The sequence below is a fragment of the Ovis aries genome, chromosome 12 (genome assembly GCF_016772045.2).
Source record: "Ovis aries strain OAR_USU_Benz2616 breed Rambouillet chromosome 12, ARS-UI_Ramb_v3.0, whole genome shotgun sequence".
Taxonomy (NCBI): Eukaryota; Metazoa; Chordata; class Mammalia; order Artiodactyla; family Bovidae; genus Ovis; species Ovis aries.
The window spans coordinates 655924-669267 of NC_056065.1; the positions used below are offsets into that span (position 1 = coordinate 655924).

The following is a 13344-nucleotide window of genomic DNA, read 5'->3' on the forward strand; positions in this document are numbered from 1 at the left end:
ACTGAGGAAAGCAGAATTGAAAGAGACACGTGTACCCCAATGTTCATCGCAGCACTGTTTACAATAGCCAGAACGTGGAAGCAACCTGGATGTCCATTGCCAGACAAATGATAAGAAAGCTGCGGTAAATGTACACAATGGAATATTACTCAGCCATTAAAAAGAATGCATTTGAGTCCGTTCTAATGAGGTGGATGAAACTGGAGCCTATTATACAAAGTGAAGTAAGTCAGAAAGAAAAACACCAATACAGTTATACCAATGCATATATATGGAATTTAGAAAGATGGTAAAGATAACCCTATATGAGAGACAGCAAAAGAGACACAGATGTCAAGAACAGTCTTTTGGACTCTGTGGGAGAAGGCGAGGGTGAGATGATTTGTGAGGATAGTGTTGAAACGTGTATATTATCATATATGAAGCAGATCACTGGTCCAGGTTTGATGCATGAGACAGGGTTCTCAGGGCTGGTGTACTGGGATGACCCTGGGCGATCGGATGAAGAAGGAGGTGGGAGGGTGGTTCTGGATGGGGAACACATGTGCACCCATGGCTGATTCATGTCGATGTTTGGCAAAAACCACTACAATATTGTAAAGTAATTTGGCTCAAGTTAAAATAAAGTAATTAATTTTTAAAAATGCAAATTAAACTTAGAAAAACAAATGAGGCTTATGGATGCTTCCTTATAGGAGAAACTGACTGAGGGGGAAACTGGGTCTTGTTCTGATAGGCAAGGCCATGCTCAGTAAATCGTTAATCCAATTTTCTGTTGATGGGTGGGGCTATGTTCCCTCCCTGTTATGTACCTGGGGCCAAACTATGGTGGAGGCAATATCACAGTTATCCAAGTCTATGCCCCAACCAGTAACGCTGAAGAAACTGAAGTTGAACGGTTTTCTGAAGACCTACAAGATCTTTTAGAAGTAATACCAAAAAAAGATGTCCTTTTCATTATAGGGGACTGGAATGCAAAAGTAGGAAGTCAAGAAACACCTGGAGTAACAGGCAAATTTGGCCTTGGAATGCGGAATGAAGCAGGGCAAAGACTAATAGAGTTTTGCCAAGAAAATGCACTGGTCATAGCAAACACCCTCTTCCAACAACACAAGAGAAGACTCTACACATGGACATCACCAGATGGTCAACACTGAAATCAGAATGATTTTATTCTTTGCAGCCAAAGATGGAGAAACTCTATACAGTCGACAAAAACAAGACCAGGAGCTGACTGTGGCTCAGATCATGAACTCCTTATTGCCAAATTCAGACTTAAATTGAAGAAAGTAGGAAAACCGCTAGACCATTCAGGTATGACCTAAATCAAATCCCTTATGATTATACAGTGGAAGTGAGAAATAGATTTAAGGGACTAGATCTGATAGATAGAGTGCCTGATGAACTATGGAATGAGGTTTGTGACATTGTACAGGAGACAGGGATCAAGACCATCCCCATGGAAAAGAAATGCAAAAAAGCAAAATGGCTCTCTGGGGAGGTCTTACAAATAGCTGTGAAAAGAAGAGAGGCAAAAAGCAAAGGAGAAAAGGAAAGATATAAGCATCTGAATGCAGAGTTCCAAAGAATAGCAAGAAGAGATAAGAATGCCTTCTTCAGTGATCAATGCAAAGAAATAGAGGAAAACAACAGAATGGGAAAGACTAGAGATCTCTTCAAGAAAATTAGAGATACCCTGGGAACATTTCATGGAAAGATGGGCTCGATAAAGGACAGAAATGGTATGGACCTAACAGAAGCAGAAGCTATTAAGATGAGGTGGCAAGAATGCACGGAAGAACTGTACAAAAAAGATCTTCACGACCAAGATAATCATGATGATGTGATCACTAATCTAGAGCCAGACATCTTGGAATGTGAAGTCAAGTGGGCCTTAGAAAGCATCACTATGAACATAGCTAGTGGAGGTTATGGAATTCCAGCTGAGCTATTTCAAATCCTAAAGGATGATGCTGTGAAAGTGCTGCACTCAATATGCCAGCAAATTTGGAAAACTCAGCAGTGGCCACAGGACTGGAAAAGGTCAGTTTTCATTCCAATTCCAAAGAAAGGCAATGCCAAAGAATGCTCAAACTACCACACAATGGCACTCATCTCACATGCTAGTAAAGTAATGCTCAAAATTCTCCAAGCCAGGCTTCAGCAATACATGAACCATGAACTTCCAGATGTTCAAGCTGGTTTTAGAAAAGGCAGAGGAACCAGAGATCAAATTGCCAACATCTGCTGGATCATGGAAAAAGCAAGAGAGTTCCAGAAAAACATCTATTTCTGCTTTATTGACTATGCCAAAGCCTTTGACTGTGTGGATCACAATAAACTGTGGAAAATTCTGAAAGAGATGGAAATACCAGAACACCTAACCTGCCTCTTGAGAAATCTGTATGCAGGTCAGGAAACAACAGTTAGAACTGGACATGGAACAGCAGACTGGTTCCAGATAGGAAAAGGAGTACATCAAGGCTGTATATTGTCAACCCTGCTTATTTAACTTATATGCAGAGTACATCATGAGAAAAGCTGGGTTGGAAGAAACACAAGCTGGAATCAAGATTGCTGGGAGAAATATCAATAACCTCAGATATGCAGATGACACCACCCTTATGGCAGAAAGTGAAGAGGAGCTAAAAAGCCTGTTGATGGAAGTGAAAGAGGAGAGTGAAGAAGTTGGCTTAAAGCTCAACACTCAGAAAACTAAGACCATGGCATCTGGTCCCATCACTTCATGGTAAATAGCGGGTAAACAGTAGAAACAGTGTCAGACTTTTTTTGGGGGGGGCTCCAAAATCACTGCAGATGATGACTACAGCCATGAAATTAAAAGACGCTTACTCCTTGGAAGAAAAGTTATGACCAGTCTAGATAGTATATTCAAAAGCAGAGAGATTACTTTGCCGACTAAGGTCCGTCTAGTCAAGGCTATGGTTTTTCCTGCGGTCATGTATGGATGTGAGAGTTGGACTGTGAAGAAGGCTTAGCACTGAAGAATTGATGCTTTTGAAATGTGATGTTGGAGAAGACTCTTGAGAGTCCCTTGGACTGCAAGCAGATCCAACCAGCCCATTCTGAAGGAGATCAACCCTGGGATTTCTTTGGAAGGAATGATCCTAAACTGATGCTCCAGTACTTTGGCCACCTCATGTGAAGAGCTGACTCATTGGAAAAGACTCTGATGCTGGGAGGTATTGGAGGCAGGAGGAGAAGGGGACAACTGAGGATGAGATGGCTGGATGGCATCACAGACTCGATGGATGTGAGTCTGAGTGAACTCCGGGAGTTGGTGATGGACAGGGAGGCCTGGTGTGCTGCGATTCATGGGGTCGCAAAGAGTCGGACACGACTGAGCGACTGAACTGAACTGAACTGAATGAAGACAATGGGTACCTCCTTCAAAAGGTCCCATGCACGCACTGCTACACTCAGTGCCCCTACCCTATAGCAGACCACCTCTGACCCATGCCTCCACCAGAAACTTCTGGACACTCACAGGCAAGTCTGGGTCTGTCATTTGTGGGGTCACTGCTCCTTTCTCCTGGGTTCTGGTGCAGCCAGAGTTCTGTTTGTGCCCTCCAAGAGTCTGTTTCCCAGTCCTGTGTAAGTTCTGGTGGCTCTGTGGTGAGGTTAATGGCAACCTCCTCCAACAGGGCTTATGTCATACTCAAATCTGCTGCACCCAGGGCCCCCACCCCTGTGGCACTCCACTGCTGACTGGTGCCTCCTCTGGAGTGGCAGCTGCACAGCACTGGAAAGAGGATGTACCCCATGTCTACAGGCAGAGAAGCCCCAGCAAGATGGTAGACGCTGGAGCAGTGACTACATGACTCTGGAGTGGTGGCTTGTGGCGCTGGAGTGGCTGTGAGGAGATACCCTGTGTCCAGGGGCAAAGGAGAAGCGCCAATAAGATGGTAGGAGTGGTGAAATCACATTTAGAATCAAACCCCATACCCACCAGAGATGCTCAGACGGCTCAAACAAACCTTGTGCACACCAGGGCCAGAGACCCCACAGAGACTGAGACAGAAAAATGGTACAGTTGAACTTATTTATGAAGTAGAAATAGAGTTACAGATGTAGAGAACAAATTTAAGGTTACCGGGGGGGCGGGGGGGGGGAATGGGGTGTGGGACAAATTGGGAGATTGGGATTGACATATATGGTGGTGGTGGTTTAGTTGCTAAGTTGTGTCAGACTCTTCATAACCCCATGGACTGTAGCCCACCAGGTGCTTCTGTTCACTGGGTTTTCCAGGCAAGAATACTGGAGTGGGTTGCCATTTGCTTCTCCAGAGAATTTTCCCCACCCAGGAATTGAACCTGGATCCCCTGCATTGCAGGCAGATTCTTTACCAGGGAAAACTGATGTATGTATAAAATGGATAACCAATGAGAATCTGTTGAATAGCACAGGGAACTCTACTCAACAATCTGTGGTGACCTAACTGAGAAGGAAATCTAAAAAGCAGTTGATGTGTGTGTGTGTGTGTGTGTGTGTGTGTGTGTGTGTGTATCTGACTCACTTTTCTCTCCAGCAGAAGCTAACACAACACTGTAGAGCAACTATACTATAATTAAAAATTTAGAATAAAATAGAAGCTATTTATGAGAAACTGACAGCCAATGTAGTACTCAACAATGAAACCCTGAAAGCCCTCCTGCTAAAATCTGCAATGAGACAAGGATGGCCACTGTCACCACTTCTTTTCAATATAGTATTGGAAGTCCTAGCCACAGAAAACAGAGAAGAAAAAGAAATAAAATATGTACAAATTGGAAGGGAAGAGGTAAAGTTGTCATTATATGCAGGTGATAAGATGTTATATAGAGAAAACCCAAAAGATGCTACATAGAACTACCAGCATTAATAAATGAGTTCAGAAGGTAGCAGGATACAATATTAATGTGGAGAAATCAGTTCCATTTATTTATACTAACTTTAAGTGCAATATCAGAGAATGTAAAAAAAAAAAAAGGAAAAGTACCAATACCTTTTTAAATTGCACTAAAACAAAAAAGCCCTTAAACCTGAGAAGGTGAAAGACATATGCTAAGAACTATAAAATATTAATAAAGGAAATTAAAGATGATTTAAAGAAACGGAAAGATATTCCATGCTCTTGGATTGGAAGAATTAATATTGTTAAAATGACCATACTACTCAAAACAATATACAGATTTAATACAATCCCCATTGAATTACCCATGACATTTTTCACAGATTGGAACAAATAATCCTAAAGTTTGTATGGAATCATTAATAAAACTCCAAAGCAATTCTCAGAAAAAGAACAAAGCAGGAGGCATAACTCACCCAGATTTCAGACAATACCACAAGGCTACAATAATCAAAACAGTGTGGTACTGGCACAAAATCAACCATAAAGATTAATGGAACATTATAGAAAGCCCAGGAAAAAACCCACACACATGGAGAATTAATATTTTACAAAGGAGGCAAGAATATTCAATGGGGAAAAGACAGTCTTTTCAGCAAGTTGGGCTGGGAAAGTTGCACAGCTGCATGTAAATCAATGTAGTTAGAACACATCCTCCCACCATGCACAAAAATAAACTAACAATGGCTTAAAAAATAAAATAAAATAAAGAGAAAAAAAGATTCATTAAAAAAGCTAAAAAATAAAATAAAATAATAATGGTTTAAAGACTTAGACATAAGACAAGGCACCATAAGATTCCTAGAAGAGAACATAGGAAATTTTACTAAAGTTTTTTTAGGTCAGTCTCCCAAGGTAATAGAACTAAAAACAAAAATAAACAAAAAGCAAACTAATCAAACTTACAAGCTTTTTCATAGCAAAGGAACCCATGAACAAAACAAAAAGACAGCCTATGGAATGGGAGAAAATATTTGCAAACAATGTGATTAATAAGGACTTAATTTCCAAATATACAAAGCTCATGCAACTCAACAACAAAAAAACAAGCAATCCAGTTGAAAAATGGGCAGAAGACATACAGATGGCCAATAAACACATAAAAAGATGCTCAACATTGCTAATAATTAGAGAAATGCAAGTCAAAACTACAGTGAGGTACCACCTTACACCACTCCGAGTGGCATTATTAAAAAGTATGCAAGTAACAAATGCTAGAGAAGATGTAGAGAAAATGGAACACTCCTACACTGTTGGTGGGAATGTAAGTTGGTGCAGCCACTGTGGAAAACAGTATGGAGGTTCCTCAGAAAACTAAAAATAGATTTACCATATGATCCGCAATCCCACTCCTGGACGTATATCTGAATGAAACTATAATTTAAAGAGATACACATATCCCTATGTTCATAACAGCTCTATTCACAATAGCCAAGACATGGAGACAACCTAAATGTCCATTGACAGATGAATGGATAAGGAAGATATAAATGAGGGAATAATACTAGCCATAGAAAAGGATGGAGTAATGCCTTTTGCATTAACATGGGTGCAAGTAGAGATTATCATACTAAGTAAAGTAAGTCAGAAAAGGAAAACAAATACCATATGATATCAGTTGCATGTGGAATCTAAAACATGAACTTGTATACAAAGCAGAAACAGAATCACAGGAAGAGAGAACAGATCTGTGGTTTCCAAGGGAGAGGGATGGGAGAGGATTGGACTGGGAGTTTGGGGTTAGTAGATGGAGACGATTACATATAGAATAGTTAGACAACAAAGTCCTACTGTATAGCACAGGGAATTATATCAATGTCCTGAGATAAACCTTAATGGAAAAGTAATATAAAAAAGAATGGCTCAGTGGGAAAGAATCTGCGTACAATGCAAGAGACACAGGAGATGTGAGGTCGATCCCTGGAGGAGGGCATGGTAACCCACTCCAGTATTCAGAGCCTGGTGGGCTACAGTCCATAGGGTAGCAAATAGTCAGACATAACTGAAGCAATTGAACACATGAGCGTGTGTGTGTGTGTGTGTGTGTGTGTGTGTGTGTCTTAATCACTTTGCTGTATAGCAGAAATAAACACAATATTATAGGTCAACTACACTTCAATAAAAAAAAGAAAGCGGACTAAAATTGATGTGTTAAGCATTCTAGTTAAGAAATTAATATCACTATATATACCTGTCAGAGTTCAGTTCAGTTCAGTTCAGTCGCTCAGTTGTGTCTGATTCTTTGCGACCCCATGAATTGCAGCACACCAGGCCTCCCTGTCCATCACCAACTCCTGGAGTTCACTCAGACCCATGTCCATCGAGTCGGTGATGCCATCCAGCCATCTCATCCTCTGTCATCCCCTTTTCCTCCTGGCCCCAATCCCTCCCAGCATCAGAGTCCTTTCCAATGAGTCAAGTCTTTGCATCAGGTGGACAAAGTACTGGAGCTTCAGCTTTAGCATCATTCCTTCCAAAGAAATCCCAGGGCTGATCTCCTTCAGAATGGATTTGGTTGGATCTCCTTGCAGCCCAACGGACTCTCAAGAGTCTTCTCCAACACCACAGTTCAAAAGCATTAATTCTTTGGCGCTCAGCTTTTTTCACAGTCCAACTCTCACATCCATACATGACCACTGGAAAAACCAAAGCCTTGACTAGATGGACCTTAGTTGGCAAAGTAATATCTCTGCTTTTCAATATGCTATCTAGGTTGATCATAACTTTTCTTCCAAGGAGTAAGCGTCTTTTAATTTCATGGCTGCAATCACCATCTGCAGTGATTTTGGAGCCCCCCAAAATAAAGTCAGTCAGAGTGGCTATCATCAAAATATCACAGATAAAAAATATTGGCAAGGATGTGGAGAAAAGGGAACCTAGTATACTGTTGGTGGGAATGTAAATTTAGGTAGGCATTTGGGAAACAGTACAGAGTCTCCTCAAAAACTAAAAATAGAACTGTTTCATTATTTAGCAGTTCTACTCTAGGTATCTATCAGAAGAAAACAAAAAAACAAATTTGAAAAGATGTATGTACTCCATTATTCATAGCAGCATTATTTGCAATATCCAAAATATGGAAGTAACTTAAATGCCCATAAAAAGATGAATGGATTAAAAAATATGTGATATATATATATATATATAATGGAATATTACTCAACCATAAAAAAGAATGAAAATTTGTATTTCACAAGTTTGACATTTGTTTCATTGCCTTTTAACTGAGGTTCCTCTGTTTCTTCATTTTACTTCTATTTCTCTTACTCTGAATTTAGGAGAAAGTTATCTACTGTAGTCTTAGACAGCTATTCACATGCAGCAGTGTCCTTGTGTAACTTGTGTGGCTTTAATACTTTAGGCATGAGGGCTGCTTTCAGTCTGGATGCCTTCTTCCTCTTTCTTTCCTTAGCGTGCCCTGGCTATTATCCCCTTCATAGGGGATGTGCAAATGTAGTGGCTTACATGTACTCCTGGAGGCCACACCGGCAAGGACAGTGATTGACTATTGCTCGTGTGTCTCTCAGCAGTGGCAGCGGTCTGTGCAAGCTTCCTGGGCCCATGACAGGGGACAGTGATTGGCACTCACTCCTGATTCTCTTGGCAGTGAAGGTGGTCTGCACCCACCTCTGGAACCCACTATGGCAATGGGAGCTCATGCTCACCATGAGAGCTTGTGTAGGTTGTGTCCTGTTGCCTGAGAGCATGCAGAAGGGAAAGAAGTTTCTGTAGTGATCCTGCCCCTTCCCTAGCACAACCCCCGATAATGGTACCTTGTCTCTCTGGCTGGCCCACGTTTTTTCTGCATATACCCTTGGTTGTAACCACACCCCTCTCCTGTCCGTTCAGGCTGTCTCTATGCAGTCAATCCCAGCTGTCTCCTCATGTCTGACCTCTGAAGCCCCAGCTTTGGCACTCACTTCCTGCCTGCCCTGGCAGACAAGCATCTCAGACTGAGGAGTGCATGGTGATGGTATTGAACATCTGGGCAAGTCTCTCTCTGTTTTGCCTTACACAAACCAGTTGCTCTCTCCTCCAAGTCTCTGAAGCTCCCCTTCCATCCTGGCTGGTCTTTACACCAGTGAAGGGACTTCCCAGGGTGTGGCAATGTTTTTCTTTCACAGCTCCCGCCGAAGAGCACGGGTCCTATCCTGATTCCTTTCTCTCTCTCTCTCTCTCTCTCTCTCTCTCTCTCTCTCTCTCTCTCTCTCTCTCTCTCCTTTTTTCCTTTTGTTATACCTAGTTGCATGGAGATTTTCTTGCTCTTTCAGAAGTCTGAGGTCTTCTACCAGTGTTCAGTAGATGTTTTATGAGAATTGTTCCACACATAGATGTATTTTTGATGTATTTGTGGGAGGAGGTAAGCTCCACGTCCTACACCTCTACCCATATTGACCCTCCTTCTGATTTATTTTCTAATATAGGCATTTAAGACTATAATTTTTCTTTAGAGTACCACTTTAATTGTATTTCACAAGAGTGATGTATAATGTTTTGTCTGTAAACCTTTCTAAATATTTTTAATTTCAATTAAAAATGTCTTTATTCCATGAGTTATTTAATGTTTTTATATCTTTCATGGATGTTATTTTCATACATATGATAATATAATAGATTTATAATAGATTTATTTTTCTTTATCACATTAAAGAATATTATTGTACTATCCTCTAACTTTCACTGTGGATGAAAAAAGGAGTCAGTCTAGGTATCAATTACTTGAAGGTTATATATTTTTTCTTGCTGACTGCTTTTAATATCTTTTCTCTTTAATTTTTATTTTTTTAATTTTTAAAATAAAAATTTATCTTATCCATCTGTTTATGACATTATGACATAGTACGCAAGAGGCAAAGTGTTTCACATCAGAGATGGCACTTCCAATTCCTTGAAATGTTCTTTTTTTTTTTTTTTTTTTGGATAAAAAGGAAGACTAGACAGGAAAGGCAGAAAATGCTTGGGCAACTAAAATAAGGTTGGGACCAAGGGGAGCAATACTAACATCATCCTCACAGGGAATGGGCACAGGGGGCTGTTTGTGGCAAGCTGATTTTCTAGGACTGTTGGCTGGAAGCAAAGGAACACCACTTCTGGATGTCCATGCTATCTCGTGCTTAAGCCATCCCCAACACACAGGCACGGAGCACTTCCTGGTAGTCATTCTTGGTGTCTGGCTGGATGTAGTAGCACAGCAGCTTGGAATTGTGGGAGACCATGATTCGAATCAAGCCCTTATAATGAGGGCCTACCCTTCATGGAGTCATATGCAGCAAAATACAGGAATTTATTATGAATACTCTGGGCCAGGTTTAGGAAAACATCTTCCCAGTCTCCTTTGACCTCTTTCTTTATGCTCTCTAATATGTTTATAAGTCTCTAAGGGGCATAACTCTTGTACCTTTCAAGTACTTTCTGGAGGTGACTCACACTCCATTTGGTCATGATGTTTATCCATTAAGAACATCAGTTCTCTCCTCTTTTCTTTAGTACAATAGAGACTGCAGGTATCTTGGTCAGTTAGTACGTAATGACAGAGCCATCCTCTCCTCTTCTACCCTTTACAGGGGCAACTGACTACTTGCAGCAGTCACCAGATGTTTCAGAAATAATGTCCTTCTCCAGATCAATTTTGTACATTTCCTTGTAGACTCGGTTAATTTTCTGTAGCTCCTGGTTGGTCCTTGAGCAAATAATCTCAGGGAGTCCTCATTGCATCCAAGCCCCTTCATGGAGTCCTTCAAATCAGAAGCATAATACTGAGCAAGTGTTTTCAGTAGTTCTCAAATCACCATCTTTACGTGGCTGGACAAGGCTGACTTCAGTGCTGATGGAAGTTTCTTTTCAGTCCTTCTCTGGTGGGCAATATCCTGTCTCTTTTCATCGCCTCATTTGGTCAAAATGTGGATGATAGAAACCTCATCCATACCTTTGGTCTTGATGGCTGTTTCAATGTTCAAAGCATTCTACTCATCGTCAGAGTTGTCCTATGCTTTGACTGACCTGTCTGTACTTAAAGGTGTAGTGTGGATACCCTTCATGCCTTGCTTGCACAGAAATTCAGGAACAGGAGACATTTTGACAGAAGTCAGGTCAAGTACCAAGAGCTACATGGAGCCCTTTTTAAAATTTTATACATTATGAAATTTTCCATATATGTTATAGGTGTATACACTTTTTATTTAAACTGCTTGTGATTAGCTGGGCTTCCCAGTTTTGTCAGTTATTTGTTCTTCAGTTCTGAGAAATTTTCAGCCTTTAGCTCTTCAAATACTGCCCCTCTTTGTCTCACATCTTTAGAATTCCAATTCAGTCTTTCTTTCCTACTTTTTATCTCTTTGTCTCTCTGAACTGTGTTCTGAAGAGTTTCTTTAGATCTGTCTTCCAATAGTGTAAATCTCACTTCAGCTTTTCCTAAGCTGGTGTTTAACCTGTCCATTTCATTTTTCAAACGCCTTTTTCAAACTTTTTTTTTTAATTGAGAAAATGTAACACAGTTCAGAAAAGTGCAAAATATAAACGGAGAAGGAAATGACAACCCACTCCAGTGTTCTTTCCTGGAGAATTCCATAGACAGAGGAGCCTGAAGGGCTACAGTTCATGGGGCCGCAGAGAGTCAGACACGCCCGAGGGACCGACATTTTCACTTTCACAGCTTAACAATTAATTATGAAACAAATACTAAGTAATCACCCTAGAAATGGAACTTTACTGAAGTCCAGAATTTCTGTCTCTGTTCCTGATCCTCAACCACCACTTCCTCCATGAGAGATAATCATCACTCTGACTTTAGTCTAATAATTTCTTTGCTTTTCTTTACAGTTTTACCACCTATATCCATTTTTGTTTGTCTGTTTTAATGTAATACTCTATATTTAGAGTCTTACATCTTTAGATCTTATACATCTTCACATCTTATATTTAGGGTTTTACATCTTTTATTCAACATGATATTTGAAAATTAATCCATGTTTGTACCTGTGGTTCACTTACTTTCCATGCTTTGAGGCAGTACAGTTCATGAAAATATTACACTTTTTATTCTATTTTTGATGGATATCTGGATTAGTCTTTTCCCCTTTTTATGGAGTCACTATTTTCAACAATACATATTGAAATACATGTTCGTGAATTTCTCAAGGCTATGTACTAGGAGTGGAATTGTTGGGTCACAGATTGTGTATGTCTTTATTTTACTAGATAATTCCAAGCTATTTTTCAGAATGTTTGTTCCACTGAATTTTTTAGTTCAATTGTTTTACAATTGTTCAACTGTTTTCAATTGTTTTACAATTTAGTTCAATTGTTTTTTAGTTCAATTGCTGTTTTGGGATATTTTAACTTTCCTTAAGTTTATACATATTATATATGTTTTTTCAGATCCAAAATAGAAGGCTTGTAGGCGTGATTCTACTCTCTCAGGGTTTCTCAGTGTTAACACTATTGACATCTTGAGCCAGAGAAGACTTTATTGTAGAAGATTGTCCTGCACATTAGAGAGTGTTTGGCAGCAACTGGGCTCTGCACACTAGATGCCAAGAGCATACACATTCTCTTCCTAGCTGTGACAACCAACAATGTCTTTTGGAGGGCAAAGTTGCCCTAGGTTGTGAACCGCTATACACCCTCTACTTTTTCCCTTCTGGGACCTCACTCATAGTATCTTGTTTCCTTGTGTTTTGTGATTTTTTGGTAAGCTCATGTTTCTTAAACCTGTATCTGTGGGAATTCTCTGATCCTTGGATTGAAATTACTTTCTTCTGTGATGTTTTCTATTTGCTACTGCCAAGCACCTGAGGACATTGCTAGCTCAGGATCATACAAAAATATAAATGTTTGGCTTTAGATTTTTTGAACCCCCAGGATAGTGTGAACTGTGGGCCACAAATCTGCACAAGGTCTAGCTGGTACTTACTAATTCTCAAAAGAAACGCTTTTCTTCTATTTAGTCCCAGATTTAAGGCAGCTGGGCATGACACTGATTTATCTTTAATTCACCCTTGTAATGAATTGTAGCCTTTGGGCTCTAGGTTTATGGATTTATACTGGGAGTATAGACTCCTATTAGTCTCTTTCCTTTTAACAAACCCTCTATGTCTTGCAAGATATGTGAAAATTGAAACTCATTATAAATGCTGACATTAGTACAGGTTTATCTTTCTGGTTTTTATGTGATTTTAAGGCTTCTGAATTTACCTGTAATTTTTTCCCAATCTATTGGTTCATTTTAAAAGAGTTTTTAATTATTTATTTTGTCCAGTATTTTTAGTTTTCTTTAATGAAAGGATCAATCACTAAACTACTATGCTATACTTCAGAACATGAAGTCCATAACTTAAAAGATAACAACAAAGCTGACTGAACAATTTAATGACAACACAAAAGCAATATAAAAGCAGTTCGATTAATAATTTATACAAAGTGCATTCTTATGG

At 39.8% G+C, this 13344-nt stretch overlaps 1 pseudogene; it reads right to left on the minus strand.

Moving 5' to 3' along the window:
• Positions 1–10026: 10026 nt before the first annotated feature.
• Positions 10027–10989, minus strand: LOC114117314 (annexin A2-like; annotated as a pseudogene).
• Between the last annotated feature and the right edge of the window lie 2355 nt (positions 10990–13344).